Genomic DNA, 21,755 nt, shown 5'->3' with positions numbered 1-21,755 from the left:
CCTAGAAGGTAGGTCATCTTAACTGACTATCTCTCTACAAAGGCCAGCAAACAGAGACCTAGAGAAGTTAAATGACTTCTAAGTAACTAGTGAAGAGCTACAACTACCAGCCCATCTCTCCAGTCCCGAGTGGCCACATTCTTTTCATTAGGTTTGAAGAAGCAGAGGGAATGCCTCTTCGTTTTTATTGTTTGTTTATTTTTTTCTGTTTATAAAGATTTTTTTTTTTTTTTTTGCATTGACAGCAAGGTTTTGTGTGTGTGTGTTTTCTTTCTGTCTTTCTTTCCTTCTAGAGATTTTGTAAGAAGAAATGAGCTTCCTCATCCAATTCAGTATATTTACTGGTCACCTATTGGGAGTAAATTAGTAAGTGTTTGAATTATAGAAGTATTTAATCATTTAAATAAAAAGGAGCCATCTGATTTTGGTCTTTGGTAAATTCCCTTGCTTAAAAGAAAAAGAAATAAATGTATTACTATTATTCAGTGGTTAAAAACAAGAAGAGTTTTGATAAATTGAAACCCATCTGAGAATTCCGCAAAATCTCAAGCTCATGGATAGACTTCTTTAAATATCTCAGTCAGAAACTTTATCCTTATACTCAGCCAGAATGCGTGGTGCCAGAAAGCTCAGGAAAAATATGGTTTTCACAAGTTTCCCAGACTATCTTCAGACAACATGAAATTTTGTCCAAGCTCTTATTTAAGAACTCTAAGTAAAGATTACATCTGGCTAGCTATTAATATTCAGAGATTGATTTTACTTTCTGTATATATATATATATATGTATATATATATATTTATAATTATTTACTTGGGTAATAAAACCACGAATAAAATAGTAGACTTTATTCTTTATTTGACATAGACTTTAAAAATCATAACAGATGATAATGTGAGTGGGTTGTTGTTTTTTGACCTATTGAAGTGAGATAGTACCTGTGAGTCTTTTTGCATCTGAATTGCTACAATTTTAAAAGTCATTAGGTCAATAATTAACGCAAATATACCGACTTAATTGTATTTCTTATGGAATTTCCCTGTATTTACTAGCTTACCACCACTTTCACGCATATGTGTATCAGAACAATATCTATTTGAAACAAAGACCAGAAAACCCACCTTTCCAAATAACATATAATGGAAAATAAAATAAAATATTTAATGGAATCCAAGACTGGGTTTATGAAGGTAAGCTTTATTCTTCTTTCTACTGCTGCTGTGTTAGGCTTTTAATTGAAAATCTGAAAGGAGATCAAATCACAAATTCTCCTCTTGCGCAAGGAGTGAAAGTGATTTTAGAAAGTAGCACAATGTCCTTTCCTCCCCATTGTTTTTATTTGCCAGGGGACACTGCCATGGATGGACCCAATGGGTCCCTATGTGACAGAGATCGATATGCTACTAAATACATTTAGTAGCATTTAGATGAGTGCTATGCTGCTGAGAGGAATGGTGGCATTTCTGAAAGCTGTTATCTGTGCTTTGAACAGGACCTGCATGTTCTGAAAGAACAAAATCTTATCAGACTGGTAGAGTTTATTTTTAATGAGCATCATAAAGTGGTAGTAACAGTTTATATTCCAAGAAGTTTATGGTCCTTAAATGTTGTGTTAGTTCATTTTCTCAGGTTTGTTTTTTCTTAAGAAAGAAATATTTTTTTCAAAACTAAAGAACTGTTTATATCATTTTTCAGGAAAATATCCTTAATTTGTTATACTTCTGTGAATTTTGTCCTCTTTCTAGGTTCAGTAAGATCCAGGAAATAACTGGACTTTAAAAGGTTTTCTGGTCCTTACTTTTTATTAAATAAAGATAGAGCAACTGTTTTTTTAAAAAATAATATTCCCAGGAGAGAAAGTCAACATTCAATGTTTATGTTACTCTGTAGCATAATTACAGTTTTCTTGTTTTGGCTATTTTAGGTGACTGTAAGAACCAGAAGTTGCCCCAAAGAGAAAAATTAATTCTTGTTAATATGTTTATTATTTATTTTAAAATTACATTTCTGATTAATGTCAAATCCTAATAAAGGGTATAAGGCCAAACTATTCCTCTAAAGCCAGATTATTTATCTTTCCAAAACCAAAGTAGGATATATATCATATCTACATTTAATAAATTATTTTGGGCAATAATGGATATATACAATGTATTTAAAATATTTATAATGATTTTAAGAGTAAGTTCCAATTATAATTAATATACTAGTATTTATTTTTCAGAGGAAACACTTGCTACAAAATATGTTCTCTGGTAGTCTCCAAGTGGATAATTTTTGGCATATGCAGAGTTTAATGATACAGAAATCCCAGTGATTGCCTATTCCTATTATGGTGATGAGCAATATCCTAGGACAATAAATATTCCATACCCAAAGGTATGTTGAATACTTTTAGCAGATGCTTCTATTTCCCTAGTGTAAAAATGAGCAACCAATACAATGAAGAGAGGTGGGATCAACAAGTTTGGAGACCTTCTTATCCTTGTGCAGTGTGAAGCAAACATTGCACTGTGATCTATTATTTATGTGGACATCTGTTGCTTTGGACTTCTGGTTGTGCTGGATGAAGTTGTCTTTGCTAAATTCTACTGCAGAAGTTTTGAAAAACATATGGTCTGGATCAGTGATGGCGAACCTATGACACGTGTGTCAGAGGTGACACGCGAACTCATATTTTTGGTTGATTTTTCTTTGTTAAATGGCATTTAAATATATAAAATAAACATCAAAAATATAAATCTTTGTTTTACTATGGTTGCAAATACCAAAAAATTTCTATATGTGACACGGCACCAGAGTTTAAGTTAGGGTTTTTCAAAACGCTAATGTGCCTAGCTCAAAAGGTTCGCTATCACTGTTCTAGATCATGGAGGAAAACAAGTTTAACTTAAATTTGATTTTTTCATATTTCATGCTCTGAATTCAGGGTAAAGTTCTGTTTTGCAGTTCCTTCTTGAATTCTCATGTAAATGCAAACTTTAATGGGGAACACAAATGTTGAACTTGATGTTCCTGTCAGGTAGAAGCAAGCATGAGTTATCCTCTTTTCTGGACATAAAAGGTAGCTTAAATTTGTGAGCCTTGAGTGAATTAGAATAGGTGTTAGCCAAATACTTTTGCAAAAAACTCTTTGTGTAAATACTTTTCATTCATTCCCACATCTGGAGAGACCTGTATGTGCAGTTGGAGAATGGGCAGGTCTCAGTGGAGAACATCATGTCCTAATTTAATTTAGACAATAAATCTGAAAGGAGATCAAATCACAAATTCTCCTCTTGCACAAGGAGTGAAAGTGATTTTAGAAAGTAGCACAATGTCCTTTCCTCCCCATTGTTTTTATTTGCCAGGGGACACTGCCATGGATGGACCCAGTGGGTCCCTTTGTGACATTGATGAGATGGATATACCTACACACTAGCAGTTTTTGAAGTGGCCATAGCGACAGAAATAGAAATGTTACACAGCTTAAAATTCATTTTAAAGTCGTAGGAGAAACATTAAAGAATAGAGGTGAGTGTTTAGGTAGCAGACCTCTCAAGGGCTGACTATAAAGTCTGGAAGCTAGAGATGTTTGGAAGTAAGAGATGTAATACTTGGGATAGAGATGTAAAAGGACTTGGATCTTTAAGAAGGTGAAAGGGAGAAGAAAGCGATGAAGAACTGAGTAGTAACTGGCACTGACAGAGAAGTTAGGCCCCAAATCCCCATGTTTCTTTGAAGACTAAAGTTGCTAAATCATCTGACAATGGACTGAGAGATGAGACTAGTTGGAAGAAGCAAGAAGTTCCAGCTGAGTCAGGTGGTCAGAGGAAAACGTGCAGTCCGTAGATAAATCCAAATAGCATGGAGTCATTTAAGACTACTGACCTAAACAGGTGATTTAAGTTATTTAACAATTACAAGATTCTCTTTTCCTGTGGTAAAATAACAGAGAAACTCTAAGGAGCTGTTTGGGCGTGAACTATACTGTCATATATATTTAGAGAGTATAACAACATAGAAAACACAAAACAAAACATATTTGGAGATGGAACTTTCCTAAGTTTGGAGGGATGGTAGCAGTAGTAATGTGACCAGCTAGGAGACTGTTTGGTGATTGTTTGGACCAAATTATAGGGTAAAAGCAAAAAGTAAATTTCACTATGTATTTTCATACTTGCCTACCCATCACAATCTCCCCAGGAGAGGGGAAAAATGATAATAATAATAATAATTATCATCATCATCATAAATGGAAAATAATCTGCCTTAAAATCAAAAAAGAGAATATCGATTACAGAACTGTATCCAAAATATTTTTTTTATGAATCAAAGCGTCTTAATTAATCACTTAAAATATCTGTTTTCACATTAATTGACACAGTATTTGTAATTGCCCTGCAAGCAAAATTGAAATAAAATTCCTGGTCACGTTGTAAGTATATTTTTTCAACAGAAATGTACTTAATGTTTTATCTTATAAAAACATGCCTAAATTTTTAAAATGTTTTTCAAATGTTGGTGATAATTAGAATTTTATGAGCTGATCTATCTTTATTTTCTAGTCAGGCTGGAGCTAAGAATCCTGTTGTTTGGATATTTATTGTTGATACCACTTACCCTGAGCATGTAGGTCCCATAGAAGTGCCAGTTCCAGCAATGATAGCCTCAAGGTATATTCATCTCAGATGCTTTCCACCTTTGAAATGGTATTTTAATACAAATTTCTTAATCAGTGGTCAGATTTCTATTCTAGTGAGTTAATGCTGAGTATATATACTATAAGCAAAAATTGAGTTTACTATGCATAATAAGTAATTTAATGCTTTTTTTCTTATACCAGGGGTGGGCAACCTTTTTGTGAGTGCGTGCCAAAACCAGCAAAATCTCTGACTCAAAATTCTTCTGCGTGCCAACCCTAATTTTTTGAGAACGTGTAACACCCACTTGAAATCTCTTAAGGTGTACGTATGTGAAGAACCTTGAAGAAATAATAAAATTCATTTGAGCGACAAAAACACAGTATATGATGATGAAAAATATATTTATTTTTTTAATGTATACATGTACACGGATAGTCTGACAGAAAACTTTATGACTCTGTTTGATATTATCAGTGGGACTGTTGCTGCTGCATCACTGATGACACAGATTTTACATCAGGTTTATATTTTGTGACCTTCAGTGATACACACAAGCTACTACTGTCTTCAGTCAGGCTACTCCTATGATGAGACTTAACAAAATTCATCACTGAGAACAAAGATTCACAAGCGTATGTGGATGAAAACATGGAGAGTAACACTGTTGCAAAAAATTTTAAACAGAAAAAGTTTTCTGGAATGGCATTCCTAGTCCTCAATAGTTCATTTCTGACACTTCTCTCTGGTACTCCTGTCTCTGATCGCTTTTTTCAATTTTTCCATGTCAATTGTAAGGTCAATAAATTTCTACTTCCATATTGAGCTACTATGAAATTCAATCAACTGCATTTCAAAGTCAGCCATGTGTATCCATGAAAACATTTGTAAGTTTAGTTCGTCCAATTTCATGCTGTCTGGAAACCTCATGAATTTTGCTGTCTCTTCCAGTTCTCTAAATTTCGCAAATCTTGAGAATAACTGCTCAATAGTTCACTTGATGATATTTAAAAACAGCTTTTGAAGGCATTGACAGTCTGTTCTGTCATCTTTTGGGAGGTCTTTGATGTGCCTCTTGAGGTTTGGGAAATATCTAAATCTCTCACCATCTACCTCCCTCTTAAGAACTTCCAGTTTCTTTTCAAAAGCCTTAATGTAACTAAACATAACATAAGTGTCTTGCCAGTTCCTTGTAATTTAACATTTTTTAAAAATATTTTATTGATTTTATATAGAGAAGAAGGGAGAGGAATAGAGAGTTAGAAACATCGATGAGAGAGACCGATCAGCTGCCTCCTGCACGCCCCCTACTGGGGATGTGCCCGCAACCAAGGTACATGCCCTTGACTGGAATCGAACCTGGGACCCTTCAGTCCCCAGGCCGACGCTCTATCCACTGAGCCTAAGCGGTTCGGCGTAATTTAACATTTAAGTCATTCAATTGTTCCCCAAAATTGTAAATGGAAGATTGTAAGAGCGGGTTTTGCATACCAGCAAAAGTTACTGGCGTGCCATGTTTGGCACAGATGGCAGGGGTTGCCCACCCTGTCCTAAGGAAAGTTTCATTGGGTATTATTAGGTCTCATGTAACAGAGTGGAGACACACCCTCAAGACAGGCCTGGAAGAAGATTAAAATGTGAAACTGAAATCATTGTTCTATTATCTCTGAAGGAATGGTAACTCCCTTGTCCTGCCTTCATTGCAATTGTTTTTCTATTCCTTGGCCCTGCCCTGTGCTACCATTTTACCTCCAAGCTTTGATACTCCCAATTGTCTTCCAGCTACATTTGCTTTACCTAGCTCATACTTATCAGTAGTAACGGAAGGATCTAAGGTAACTGATTAATTGGTGCTAATGCCCCATCCCCACACTTTTTTTTATTATAGTTTTAATTAAATATTTTAGTTTGCAAAATTTCAAAGGTATATATAAAGTAAGCAGCATCTCAGAGTAAACTGTTTCTAATCATCAGCCAGCTGCAATAATTCCGCCATGCTTATATTATTTATTCATTCACCCATACCCCTCTTTTAATTTTATTACTTTTTTTCTTTAGTTAAAATTTACACTAATTGAAATGACAAATCTTAGCTACAGCATTTTGACAATCAAACATACCTGGGTAACACAGACCCCTTTCACAATATAGAATATTTCTGTCTCCTGAGAAAGACACAAACACAGTTCTGAGTTTTGTTAACCTTAGTTTTACCTGTTTTTTAACATCTACAAATTGGTTCATGCAGCATGTAGCTTTTTGTGTCCAGCTTCTTTTACTCAGCATAATACTATGGAATTCATCCATGCTGCTACCAGTATGTTATTGGTTCCTTTTTGTTCTTATTGTTTAGTAGTCTCCCTTTGGACCAATTTCATGCCAAAATGTGTCTATTCTTTCTTTTGTTGATGGATAGTTTGGTTGTTTTCACTTTTTAGTTATTGTATATAAAGCTGTTGCGAATATTTGTTTTTAATTAAATCTTTATTGTTCAGATCATTACAGTTTTTCCTCTTTTTACTCCCCATAGCTCTCCTCCACTCAGTTCCCACCCCACCCTCTACCCTTACCCCTCCCTCTGTCCTCATCAATAGGTGTACAATTTTTGTCCAGTCTCTTCCTGCACCCCACACCCCTTTCCCCCCAAGAATTATCAGTCCACTCCCTTTCTATGCCCCTGGTTCTATTATATTCACCAGTTTATTCTGTTCATCAGATTTTTTATTCACTTGATTTTTAGATTCACTTGGTGATAGATATGTATTTGCTGTTCATAATTTTAATCTTTACCTTTTTCTTCTTCCTCTTCTTAAAGGATAGCTTTCAGCATTTCATATAACACTGGTATGGTGGTGATGAACTCCTTTAGCTTTTTCTTATCTGTGAAGCTCTTTATCTGACCTTCAATTCTGAATGATAGCTTTTCTGGATAAAGTAATCTTGGTTGTAGGTTCTTGGTATTCATCATTTTGAATATTTCTTGCCACTCCCTTCTGGCCTGCATAGTTTCTGTTGAGAAATCAGCTGACAGTCATATGGGTAATCCCTTGTAGGTAACTGAGTGTTTTTCTCTTGCTGCTTTTAAGATTCTCTCTTTGTCTTTTGCTTTTGGCATTTTAATTATGATGTGTCTTGGTGTGGACCTCTTTGGATTCCTTTTGTTTGGGGTTCTCTGCACTTCCTGGACTTGTAAGTCTATTTCTTTCACCAGCTAGGGGAAGTTTTCTGTCATTATTTCTTCAAATAGGTTTTCAATATCTTGCTCTCTCTCTTCTTCTGGCACCCCTATAATTCAGATGTTGGTACGCTTGAAGTTGTCCCAGAGGCTCCTTACACTATCTTTATATTTTGGATTCTTTTTTCATTTTGCTTTTCTTGTTGGGAATTTTTTGCTTCGTTGTATTTCAAATCTTTGACTTGATGCTTGGGATCCTCTTGTCTGCTTTTGGATCTGTGTATATTATTCTTTATTTCAGTCAGTGTATGCTTAATTTCTAGTTGTTCTTTTTTCATATCCTACAGGGTCTCACTAAATTTATCGGCAGTTTCTGGAAAATTCTTGAAAAACCTTAGAAGTGTGATTGTGAACTCTATATCCAGTAGTTTGCTTTCCTCCATTTCTGTCATATGTGACCTATTTCTTTGTCTCCGCATTTTTTATGCTTCCCTGTGTTGGTAGAGTGGCTTTTGTGCTAGGTGAGCTATAGGGCCCAGTGGCTCAGCCTCCCCAATTACCTGAGGTGGACACTCTTGGTGCACCCCTTTTTGGGCATTGTGCACAGTCTTGTTGTAGTTAAGCCTTGATTGTTGTAGGTATCGCTGAAAGGAATTGACCTCCAGGCCAATTGGCTGTGAGAATCAGCTGTGTCTATGGTGGAAGAACTGTGCTGAAGACACCCTTATGGAGCAAGACTTGCTTCAGTGGGGCTTTGGTGCTCACTGAGTCTGCCCCCTGAGTGTGTCCCTTATGGATCTGAGGAGTTGTAATCTGGATGGTCCCACTCTGACCACTGGGTACACTGGCTCTTGGATCTAAGGAGGTACTAATTTAGCCTTTTCTGAGGCTACCCAGCAGGAGCATCGAAGATATCTGCAGATTCCCCTTTCTTGTTTGGTCTTTGGAGGTGCCTCGATGAGGCCCAGCTGTGAAGCAGTGCAAGCTGCTGTGGGGCCTTGGGCCTTCTCTTGGAAGTTCTGGGTCTGTCTGGGCCAGCTGCAGTTTGTTACATAATTTTCAGATTGCAAAGGGCCAGGGCACTCATATATAAAAGTCTCTGCTGCAGCTTTCGTGGGGCGGGGTCTCAGGGAATCAACAGGGTGGAGCAAGCAGCTATGGCTGATCCTCAGTCCTGCCCTAAGGGGCCTGGTGTATCAGTGTCCCAGTAATTGCTGGAAGCACCTTTGAGAGAAATCCGCCCTTGAGTTCCGAGTTCTGCCCGCTGCTAGACAGTCCAGTTTCTCCCTGTATGAGTCTGGATCCCCATAGACTTCCCGGAACTGGAATTCAGAGCAGTCAGGGGCTTTTGACTCCCTCTCGATTTAAAAACGCAGCCATGTTCTCAGCCGCCAGCCCTTTCCACGTGCGCCTCCATACCTCTGCACTCCACCTCTGCGGGTCCTCTGAGTCTCTGTGTGTTTTTCTACTTTTCTCTAGTTGTAGAATTTCCACTCAGCTAGCCTTCCTGTAGTTCTGGATGATATTCATTTTGTCTTTTAGATGTATTTTTGAAGTTGTGGGAGGCAGCAATTTCTGGTGTATACCTATGCCGCCATCTTGGTTTCTCTGTTGCAGATATTTTTATGAGGCTTTCTGTGGATATATGTTTTCATTTCTCTTGGATAATAGTGGAATTATGAGTCAAAGCATAGTTGTACCTTTAGCTTTAGAGTTTAACCTTTTCCCAAAGTGGTTGTAAATAGGTTTTAGGGGAGGGGGTTAAATTGATAATTAAATTAAATGGCCTAGAAAATCAAAACACCTTAAGAAGTGCATGATGAAGAGTATTATTTTCTCCTTGTTCCCATCTAACCCACTGCTTCAAACTACAGGAAAACACTTTCCTTAGTCTCCTGTACATTCTTCTAATTTTTAAATACAATTATGAGTAAGTTTACATAGTTGTCCCCTTTCATCTCCTCCTACCAAAGGTAGCCTACTATCTTTCCATAATGCATCTCCCTATTTTCCCTAATAGAGTGTAAATTTTTGCACTCTATTCCATATAGTAATTGTGTTTTATGTTACCTATATCAAATTAAATTGACCTTTCATATCCTGAGGTCAAACCTTTACAAACTCAGAACACCAGGCACCCTCCTTGTAGCCTTATAGGAAAACTATAGGTGACATCAATCGGAACTTCCCTACTTCCAGACAAGCTTTTTAACACTAGTCATAAATATAAGGCCACTACTTTTCTTGACTCTCATCTAAATAAATAACTGCTACGATGGGAATAGGATGCCAAGTGGAGGCTGGTTTTGGGACAATATTGGAAGATCTAGACATTCAAAATGCACTTGATGCTTGTCTTAATTTCTAATAATGCAAGGTCCGTAAGAGCTTGATTTGCCCTTCCTAGAGCCGTGCGCTATATAGTGGGGTTCTTAATGCTTCTGTATTCTCAGAATGCTTATGGTGTGAAGCACCCCAAGAATCGGTGTTGGTGGGCTGGAGATGAAGCGAGAGGAAATTTCCTGGAAGAACTTGGGATTGTCACTTCTGAAATCATAGAAAGCACGTGGGGTGGAGGGAAAGAGACAAGTTTTCGTGAGATATTGGGAGAGGACATTTACTGAGATGCCAGATGTTGTGTTGGCTTAATATCTTGATATCTTATATCTTTACATCATCTGCAGAGCTCCCTCCTTAGGACTGCTCCATAAACAAGTAGCACCTGAAGAGAAAAGAAAAACAGAGACACAGAAAGGGAGAGGCAAAGAAGCATCTACCCACATGGGCAAGGAAGAAAGTAGAACTGAATGCCAAACAATAAACTGTAGCCAATATACTCATGAGGATCAGGGCAAGAGGGAAGCACAATTTGATCATATGTTAAACTAAATCACACTCTCACGCCATTACTGCATTTATGTGTTCATCCAGATGGCCCTGAGTGTCACTGTTCTCTGCTCTTTTGCCCCCCCTGCTGGCAGTGCCAAGAGGCAGTCCTCAGGTCAAAACTGCAGCAAGCACCAGGGAGGAGGTGGAGAAATGAGATGGTGTTTTATGCAGCTGTGCTTCACAAACCTTAATGTGCATATGAATTGCCTGGAATCTTGGTAAAATGCAGGTTCTTATTCAGTAAGTCTGGGCTTGGCCCAGAGTGTACATTTCTAGCAGGTGATTCCGGCCCATAGACTATGCTTTGAATAGCACCGCCTTCTATCATCAGAAATCACCAGCATGGAAACTCCTTCCTGAGGTTTTCCAATTACACGTAGGATTAATCCCCATGGCATGTAAGTAGTTCTCTACCCAATAGTGGATCCAATCCACAACTGACAAGTTTAAGTACATTGGAAATGTTCCTCCATTTGTATCAGTGTTTTACTTCTGTACAAGTCATCAGGTTCATCACGCTGCTGATGATATTATAAGACTGAAACCTAGTGAGAAAATGTGGTGATGGGTTTGTCACATAGAATTAGATTTTTATTTTAGAAGGGTCCTTGAAGCCACCCTCTCATTTTACAGTTCCAGAAGCTGAGGCACAGGGCGCTGTGTGACTGGACCACAGTCACACAACATGTTGACAGAAGCCAGACTAAAATCTAATCACACTTACAGAGTCCTCATGCTGTCTGTCCAGTCACTTCCTATATTTCTCTTTGTCTAAAGTGATCTGACTCATAGCTGCTAAATCCTATAGATCATTGAAGTCCTAAGTGGCAGATGATGAAGCTCAAAAAATACATATGATAGGATGATTTTATCTTGTCCTTTTGTAAATTAGTGTCCAGCTCTCTTATCAGTAGAATTAGCCTTTAAATATCCATTAGAAGGAAAAAGAAATACTAAACCCTGTCTTATTAGCATCCCCTATCTTGGATGTTTAATCCTCATTTTGCTTTATCCTTGTTCTGGACTCCAATTTATTGCAATAGAACAGTTTAGGTTCGAATGAATATTCTTTAAAATTGCCCCCAAATACAAATTAATTCCATATAGTGTGGATGAGAAGATTACTAACCATGTTTTAAGTGAGTGATGTATTTATTTGGGGAGATGAAAGGATTATATTCAGATAAATTCATCATAACTAAGTAGCAAAACGGAAAGCCTTGTAAGACCCTTAATTGAGGCCATCCTCAAAAAAGGTTAGCCATAAACTAAGTAATATCACATCTGCAGCATCAAAATTCACCTCCGAGTGAAGCATAGTAACCTCCATCTTGGGTAAAAACTGCTGTTTCAAATTTTAACCCTGATATTCTGGCTTCTGTAAACATTTGCTTGTTTAAATAATAGGGTAGTTAGCCTAAGTGACTCCATTTTGACCTCTGTTTCCAGGATAAGACCTGGAAACTCCCATAAACCACCCCATTTTGTTGCCGGTCCCCTTGTGCTTTTACAAAGGCTATTCTCCTGTGCCTGAGAACCAGAGCCCCATAATGCTTTCCCTTGACTCAGTGGCTCCAGGAACTGAAACTATAGATAACCTTTAGAGATAGGTAACTTTGCTCAATTTGGCTTCTGTACAAACTGCTTTCACAAGGTAGTTCCACATTCCAACATCTAGCAGGATGTGGTTTTTGCCTTAATAAGCTTGCTGCTGTACTCACTCGGGACTTCGAGATTTGGAGAGAGCTAATGCCCCCTTGTAGCTGCTAGCTTTTGCATTGAAGACTCCTTGATTTGATTCCGTGACTGAAGCGTCCTGTGTTCGACTCGCGGTGTACACTACAACAAGAGTGCGTCAGCAATTTTCATACCTGATTGGTGAGTGAAAGGTGAGTTTCCCAAATGTCCTTTCCGTTCCTCAGGAATTAAAAATAAAGCAAGAGAGTAAATAAAGTTTCCTGGCCTCTGAGATCCCACCCAGTGCAAGGGTAGAATGAGATGAGTGAAGGGAGTGGGCGAGTAAAAGCGTTTGTAACAAAGCCCATTACTTACAGAGGAGAAATTTATATTATCAGCGTAATATCTGTGGGGCTCAGCAGCGCTAGAGAGTATATAAAAGCAGTGCGCTTTGGTGCAGAACACAGAGCTCAGGACCCAGCTCATCTCCAGTTCCAAAGAGGGCTCGCTCTCCCTCCACCTGCTCTATTCTAAGCCTGATATCAGAAGGTAAGATTCCTATTGAGTGATTGTAAGACTGTCTATTCAGATTTGGGTATAGGTAAGTATTTTTAAGGGGATAAAGTATGAATTCAAATGTTGTTCTTTCATCTTATACTATTCACTAATACTACACAGGGTAGAATTGAGTTGAAAAAAGTGATGGAAAATATTTTATATAAACGTCAACACAGTGAAGCCGCAAAATGAGTAGAAAAACTAATTCAATAAAAAGATATGAAGTTGAAAGAAAAAACAAAGATTCAAATAAATGAACTTGTTATAAGACTTAACTGTTATGAGAACTGTGTTTTTAAAATAAGGGGTAACATTTTAAGTATATAAATATTTTCCTTAGATTTGATTAACGTGTCTATCACTTTGAACAGAAGGCCCCTTTTACAATCAGCAGTAATGTGTTCATTAGAGAGGCTATATTAGCAATTGCTCCTTGTCAGTGAAAAACTATCATTTTCTAAAAGAGAAGAATCAACATCATCTTTCAAATATTCAAATTTCTGATAACTCTATCAAACACTCAAAGTCCATGAAATCAGCTGTTTGTAAATAAGACGACATATTTGGTGCAGTGAACTAATCAATTATTGGGAATTCTTTGTATGGAGCTGAGAGAAACCTCCCATTAATAATTGTCTACTATGTATTCAGGACCAATAGGCATAAATAAAATGTCTAAAATGCCCACAATCTGAAATATAATGTTAGTAAATCTCTATAGAAACAAAATCAGATGCCCTAAAATACATATTTAAGCCCTAGGGACAAAGAATGATTTACAAAGATCCTCAATGGAGTAAATGATCAAATGGTGTGTTTTCCTACACATACCAAGGACCTATGAGAGGAAATGAGCTGATCAGTTTTAAAAAGTATGTATTTGACCTACAACACCAATACATTTAGAGATATTATATAATGTCACTTACTTATGTCTAAGATTAATTTTCTAAAAGACTTCCTACACAGAGAATGCTATGTTCCCATATTTTCCCTTTAAATTTGAGTGGAAATGTGTGGTTTTTAGAAAACTACACATTCTCTCCTTAGGCTATCTGAAGGATGTGAAGGGGATTAATTGGAAATTCTTCTATTATTGAATAAGATTTTGAATCTAACCCTGGCCGGTTTGGCTCACTGGAAATAGTGTTGGCCTGGGGACTGAAGAGTCCCGGGTTCAATTCTGGTCAAGGGAATGTACCTTGGTTGCAGGCACATGCCCAGTGGGGGGTGCGCAGGAGGCAGCTGGTCAATGCTTCTCTCTCATTGATGTTTCTAACTCTCTATCCTTCTCCCTTCCTCTGTGTAAAAAAAACAATGAAATATATTTTTTAAAAAGATTTTGAATCTTAAATAATATAAATATTTCCTTCCTCAGTAGTGGCATTCAAACAATTAAACTTATTCTCAAAGTTTTTCACAATTCTATAAACTTGCAAATGAACGAATAAAATTTTTAAAATCAGTTTCTCTTTCAGTAGAACTCAACTCACTGCCTATAGAAGTCTTGGATCATTCACTACTGTTTCCCCCTCCAATGGCTCCCATAGCAGCAGAACAGCACATGCTTTAAATCTCCCTCCATATAGAATATAGTGAAGATTTTGTAAAACCTTTAGGGACTTTGCATAGAAGAAATTACTTGGGACTAATTTGTTTTTGCAACAGTGGTGTAATTCTAAAATAAATCTTTGATTTTTTTTAATTCTGGAAGGCATGAATTTATAATTGAGATGTATAATCAGAAGACACTACCTACATATATGGCAACGTTTCCAAAGTTTATGACTAGATCAACCGAAGCATAGCAAAATGCCAAATTAGTAATTTCATGTTGATGAATGAAGAAGGGAGAATATGTAATTACTATTATCTTGCTTTGTTTAACTAACTACTTAATCTAAAGAGACAATATTTCAAAGAAAAAAATACCACTGTTGGAATTCCAGTTTCCATGTTTTAGTGCCAAAGCTAGACAGTAAATATGGCTAGGATGTTAAAGAAAAGATTGATAGTTTGAAATGATAATATTTGTAAAATCCTTATTTCCAACCAAATGCCATTTGCTAAAAATACTCATTCAGATTATTTATGGATAAACATAATCAAACTTGGATTGAAATCCCCACATCTCATGGAAACATGGTGGGACTTGAGTAGTAGAGAGAATCCATGACAAATGCTGTACTTGAGGTTTCTATTCAGAAAATAGAGGAGCTTGCCCTGTGGGGATCTTCTGCCCCAAATTCATTTTAGTTCCCACCTTACACACTGCCTCATCATGCCTTTGGCATCCTGTGGCTTCATGGGGCATCTGCTTGTGGTACAAGGACAAGCAACCAGGTATATCCCACAACTAGGCCTAGGGTATCACAAAAAGTGAATGACACGTCTTAGACTAAGTCCAATTATAAAACAATCTGGGGACTTCTGAGACTTCAGAAAGAGGCATTAATTTTCATTATGACAGTGATCTCTTGAGTTTCTTACTTGTTCAAGTTGCCAGAAGCATTTGTTCTTGTTGCAAATTGCTTGTCTTTAAAAGCATTTTTCCACTTTAATTTAGAACAGGTCAAAGCACGCTAAAATACCTCACATCTGTTGGCTGCTTTATAATTACAAAGTCGAGACCAAGTTATACTATTTAAAATATAAATGAATAGTACATCTAAACCGAGAGCTGGTATGCCAAGTTGTAGCCCAAGGCTACTTTAAGATGGTTGAAATGCAGTATAATGTAAATGCTTGAAAGTGAAGGACTATTAATTCAAAGCCAGATTGATAGTGAAGGGGGTGGCATTATAGATAAGGTGACATTCAGGCTAACCATATGTAGCATATCATCTACAGTGGGTATCTTAAATGTTTATCATAGACATTTTTAATTCCATATCTGAAAATGAACCTTCTAATTATTAACAGAAGTGTCCTACATTAATGAAAAACCTTAAAGGTGGTACACATTTTTTAAATCTTTTTTTTTGACCCCCCAAAAAAATCTGGGGGAAAATATAATTTACTTTTTAAAATATACTCAAAATAAAGTAGATTTTCTTTTTTTATAATATTTACTTTATCATAATTAAATGAATTGAGCCTGATGTGTTTAAATATGGTTGCCTTTCTCCCTCCCCCAACCTCTCCCATTCTCTGTGCACCAACAGGCAGCAAACATGAAAAGCATTTACTTTGTGGCTGCATTATTTGTGATGCTGGTCCAAGGCAGCTGGCAGCGTTCCCTTCAGGACACAGAGGAGAAGTCCAGGTATTCACTCTTTTGACTTGAACTAACATAGCACGATGGTTATAATACAGCCTGTGAAAACTATAATTTGTGAATCGGTCTCAGTAACTGAGGGTTACTACTCTGTACAATTTTAAAAAGTTTAAAATATCATTGTGATAAAGTTGTTTCTGGAGTATAGATCAGTATGTTGTTTCGAAACCAAAGGAGTAGGCTATGTTGGAAAATGTGTTATATAGGAGATTATAGCTTGTTGAAATCTTCAGCTGATCCTATCTATCCATTCACTACTCACACACTGCATAGTAGATTATTTTAATTATTCACACCAACTTTTTCTTTTTTTATTCCTTTATTTAAAAAAACACTGTTTCTTACTAATTGTAAAAGTCATACATGCTCATGATACAAAATATGCACAAAATGTTATGTATGTACTGTATATAGTATATATCTCAGATCATTATACAGCTTCATATTATGCCTTTTATCTTAGCATTGTATTCTTAGATCTTTCGTATAGCATTACAAATATCTATTAAATGTATGATATTTAATAGCTGCATACTATTTCATCTCATCAGTGTACAATATTTATTTAGCTATTCCTCTTCTATTGAACACTTGAGTTCATACATTTTTCTACAAAGAATGCTGCAAATAACTTTTCTCCCTACATTTTTTTACTTTTTCCTGAAGCTAGATTTTTGGTACTAAAATTACTGTGTCAAAGGGTTTGAATAAGTTTAAGTCTTTTATAATATCTTGCCAGCTTGCTTTCCAGAAAAGTCATACACATGCACACTCCGCTCAGCCTTACAGAAATACTCCTTTCATAATACCTTCCCCCATATTTAGTCTTTGCTATTTTGACAGGTGAGAATAGTATCTCAATTTTATTTCTGAGTATTAATACTATTGAATATTTCTCCATATTTGCCATGGCAAACAACTGTTGATTACCAGCATGTGGACTGTCCACTACACAGTTTGAAATTAGCAAGTGGGATTTTTCTTGGCATTCTTTCAATTTTTAATTGTCTTTCTCTTTCATCATCAGCTATCATGTAACCAGGTAATGGAGCTACATTTTTATATTGACACATGCACACAAAGTTCAGAACTCAGATCAGCTGCCCAAATGATTTGGGATTCTTCACTCTTTTAAAATAGTCAAGTCATTGTTCTCTTCTATCATTACTAGCAGAATCATAAGTACACTAATTACTTTAAAAAAAACTATTTATTTAATCTTATTTTAGTAAAGAGGAAGCCAGTTAAAAATCTGCTCCCAGGATTTAGAATCAGAGTGCATTCAACTCTAACAAAACTCTGAGATTCCCGTGTCAAACAAGGTGTTCCTCATATCAACTGAAATGCTCAAAGCACCTGCCTTTTAATTTCCTGTGGTCTTGTGTTTTCAAGGTGCTTCTTGAGTGAGTCCACTCAGGAAGAGACTTAGTTGCACCAATCACTGTTCTTCACAGCTCGCTCCCAGCTCCACGGACAGACTTGCTCAATGATCTGCATCAGATACATAAAGAGAAGCGCTTTACAGATGAACAAATATTGATCATGGAGTTTAACGAGTTTCTGCAAAACGACTGTGTCCAGGAGTTCATGGATTCGATGATGAACGGCAAAAAGTGAGAGTCTAAACCTAGCCCCAAATTTGCACACAAATGTGTTACTTAACTATGTCTAAAATATCTCCTGACTTTCATTAGGTTATTATGCTCATCAAATAGGGCGTATAAGCTCTTTCAGCTTTGATGATTTCAAGGTTGGTGAGGCTATCCTGCATATTATGCCTCTGAAAGTCCCACTTCTCACCCTGAAAATGCCTTACCCACCCTGTAATGAAACGTAGATTTTAAATCATTTTCCCCACTGTGGTCTTAGCAATATTTACTCTCTTACCCATTTTCTATTAAAATTGAAAGCTGACTTTTTTAGACATGAACTGTGAGGAATCTATTTTTTGACCAAAAGAGCAAATTCAACATTCCCTTGTAGGGTTCAAACTCATGACTATAATCACATTTAAAGTAACCCCTAGCCAAGGTAATCGTGGTAAGGAATGGAAAGAGATGCAGTCATTTTCTTGTAGAATACAATCCAAGACACACATTTAAAATTATAGCCTGGCTGCACCACATAAAGAGAGAAGAATGCAAATAAGAGCACAAGCCCTTCGTAAAGCATACGTTTTAATGTTGGATTTTCGTTGACAGTGTTGGGTTTTACAGTGCATGTAGACTACTGAGGGAAATCTTTCACAAGGGTTTCACCGAGATGATGGAACTTCACAATTTCTTTGGAGAGTGGCCCACAAGGGAAGGGAGTTGTGCATCCAAAGTAGCTAAAGAAATCTAAATATCAGGATAAGGACATAGATTTGCCTGGAGAGAGAGAGAGAGAGAGAGAGAGAGAGAGAGAAAGAGAGAGAGAGAGAGAGAGAGAGAGAGAGAGAGAGAGAGAGAATATGGGTCAGCTGGAAGAATTGGAGAGACAGAGTGGTTTACCAAAAGTTCTTAAAGTGGAAGGGCAGGACAGGAAAGATGTGGTCATAGTCAGAGCAGACACTGGTAGAAGTCCCTGTTAGTGACTACAGACTGGCCATTGGTGAAATAAGAGAAATTTGAAAGAAAACAATTATCCTCATTTCTGGAAAGGGAATGCTACAATTTGGTAATATAATGTAAAATAATCCTCACCCTCAGGCGGTTTCTGTTGTGCGTTTAAGATGAGACCTTCCAGGGTAATAGATGCGGGAGGGCAGCTGGTCAACCACCTACACAGATCACATTTGAGGATGATATGGAGTCAGCATCTTAGCTTTCCTCACTGCTGTCCCATCACATGTTTCCTTTCATCCATTATCACGTGGTTCTTTTGATGACATTTTGAGATGGTCCCTAGCTTTCCCTTGACTCACTTAACTATGTCTGATCCCGTAAGTATTAACAAACAGCTGCCTTGTCTGCAAGCTGCATAACATATTGGAGAGTCCACATACACTGAGGCAGAAGTAAATGCAACAGTAATAATCAATGGCATGGATAAGCAGAAGAGGTGGAAATGGGTGTGCTGAGTGGGCCAATGCTCCCCTTAACTGCTATTATCTCTCGCCCATCAACCATCCGTTCAGGTACTTCATGTAGTTTCAGGACGAGTCTCCTAACTACCCTCATCTCCTAAATCTCCCTCAGTCTCTTCAACCCCAAGCTGCCACTACTTCCAAGTGAGAACCATATTGCTAAAGAGTCAGATCTTCAATATACTGTTCACATTTCTATCAGGAATGGCATTGCCAAACGTGATGATGAATTTGAGAGACACGCTGAAGGGACCTTTACCAGTGATTTAAGTTCTTATTTGGAAGGCCAAGCTGCCAAGGAATTCATTGCTTGGCTAGTGAAAGGCCTAGGAAGGCAAGAGTTAAATCTGTACACTCTTATTTAACTTTATTTTTTATTTTTGCATGATGTTGAAAACTTACACTACAGTTATCTATTTATTGATTTGAGTTATAGAAGCAATTAGTATATTATCACAAAGTAAGGAAATAACTCCTATTAGTGGGGACAATCTACAAGAGTTTAATATGTTTTATCTGTAGTAGCAAGTATTAATAACAGAGTCAGACAGGTGGTGTTTTTTTCACACATTAGAGTTGTGTTATAATGAGGCTATTCATTTGTCAATCCAAGACATGTTTGAGAAGAGGATGCTATTGAGAACTACATCAGGATAATAAGCTTAATCTAGAAAAACTACGGATAAGGAAAAAAGAAATAATGCTGAAAACTTAAATTTTGAAGTTAAGTATTTACATACGGGATCAACAAATATTTGTGTTACTATTTAGCTAACAATCTGATAAAGACTGAAAGGGATTAAACTTAAGATTTTTAATGAACATCCATATATTTCACAACATCCCTATTTTTTGATGGGACTGTCCTATAAATAGCCATTAAAGTTTCACAGCTGAAAATGAGACTAAGCCCCTTAGGTACCTTCTTGGATCTTACCACAACCAAAGAGACCCCTGAACCGTCTCATTTGCTCTTGACCATTTTGATTGACATTTGAATTATGAGAAGCAGGAAATTCACCTTCAACTCAATTTTTTGTGAAAGTTAAAGCAAGCTTACTGAGACTTGGAGAAATCTTAAGACAAAAGGGATTGTATTACTATTTAGCTAATAACCTGATATTGTCACTGCTTTTTTAAACATTGATGACCCAATTTACAAAGTCAGTGGTAAAATAGTCGCTTATACTTGAGGATATTTTATGATATTTTAAAGGGGCACCAAATATGCTGCTAATTAAACTAATAAAAACAGAAAATCTAATAAAAAGTTTAATCCCTTAATACTGCACTTTGCAAGGCTGTTCTAATAACCACTAGCTTTTCATTTTTCTGAATATTAAACAGACTAATCGTCTCAATAATAACTTCTGTGTTGCGAATATACTAAAATCTCTGGAGCAGCTGGACCACTGCGGAAGGCATGAAGTTTTACAGGCTGGGTTTCCCGTCCTGCTCTGCTCTTCACTACCTCCAGGTTGTCCATTCTGACATGCACCAGTTCATGCAGGTTCTCACATTTGGCCCTCTGTAAACATGACATCCTGTTTTCTCAGTGACCCGCACACGTTACCAGTGATACGCAATCAGAAAGCATGTATATAAAGCATTTAACCAAATACTGATATTTATCCCCCTTGTCCTCAGGTTACTACCAGGCAATCATGTAATGCTCCGCCGCAGACATGCTGATGGCTCTTTCTCTGATGAAATGAAAACAGTTCATGATAATCTTCCCACCCAGGAACATCTAAAGTAGCTGCTGCAGAACAAAATTACCGACAGGTGATTGCATTTTAGTGCATTCTGAAAACCATCAAAACTTTCATAAACAGCTACAGGTTGTTCCTTGTGTGGGGAGGGGAGTCTTTGCTCTCTTGGTAGATAAGCAAAAGTATGACTCATTTAAGAATACATCATTATATTTGTTTTAGATAATTACACATTTACTCATTCACCCACTTACTCCAAAAATATTTCCTGAGTGTCAATTAAGGGACAGGGCACTAGGAACACAGATAAGAATAAAACATGGAATATGCATCATTCACGTGATAATGTGACATTCAAGATTGCTATGTATTTTGAATTTTTAGCATAAATAAATTTGGTATTATATAATTAATGTAATAAGAATAGTAATAAAAATCTAAACACAAAAAGTAACCACTTATCTTGATGGGTTATAATGGCTTTTTATAACTATTTATATACTTTATATTCCTTGACCGGGGAACTTTAGGATGTCATCTTTGAGTGCAAATATTTGAAAAGTTCAAAAGACTATGGGATTCCTAAGACAAAAAGATCAATAAACAACTTTTACCAAAATAAATCTTTAAAATACTTCCCAGATAATTTAACTACATCATCTGAGTATGATAGCTCTGTTATATGAATGTCTTTTTCTTTTATCTTTAGGAAGTAAGTATGTCACTACTCAAGATCATCTTCATAACATCACCTACCAGCCACATGGGATGTTTGAA

General features: G+C 36.8%; 1 pseudogene; it reads left to right on the top strand.

Annotated features, from left to right (window-relative positions):
* The window catches only part of LOC139015727 (pro-glucagon-like), a 34,628-nt pseudogene extending 13,573 nt beyond the window's left edge, over positions 1–21,055 (top strand).
* The last annotated feature ends 700 nt before the right edge of the window (positions 21,056–21,755 follow it).

The sequence above is a fragment of the Myotis yumanensis genome, unplaced genomic scaffold (assembly GCF_028538775.1).
Source record: "Myotis yumanensis isolate MYYU_CA2020_CCGP unplaced genomic scaffold, mMyoYum1.0.hap1 SCAF_8, whole genome shotgun sequence".
Taxonomy (NCBI): Eukaryota; Metazoa; Chordata; class Mammalia; order Chiroptera; family Vespertilionidae; genus Myotis; species Myotis yumanensis.
Note: the sequence above shows the minus strand (reverse complement) of the source record. Positions and strands in the feature narration are given on the sequence as shown.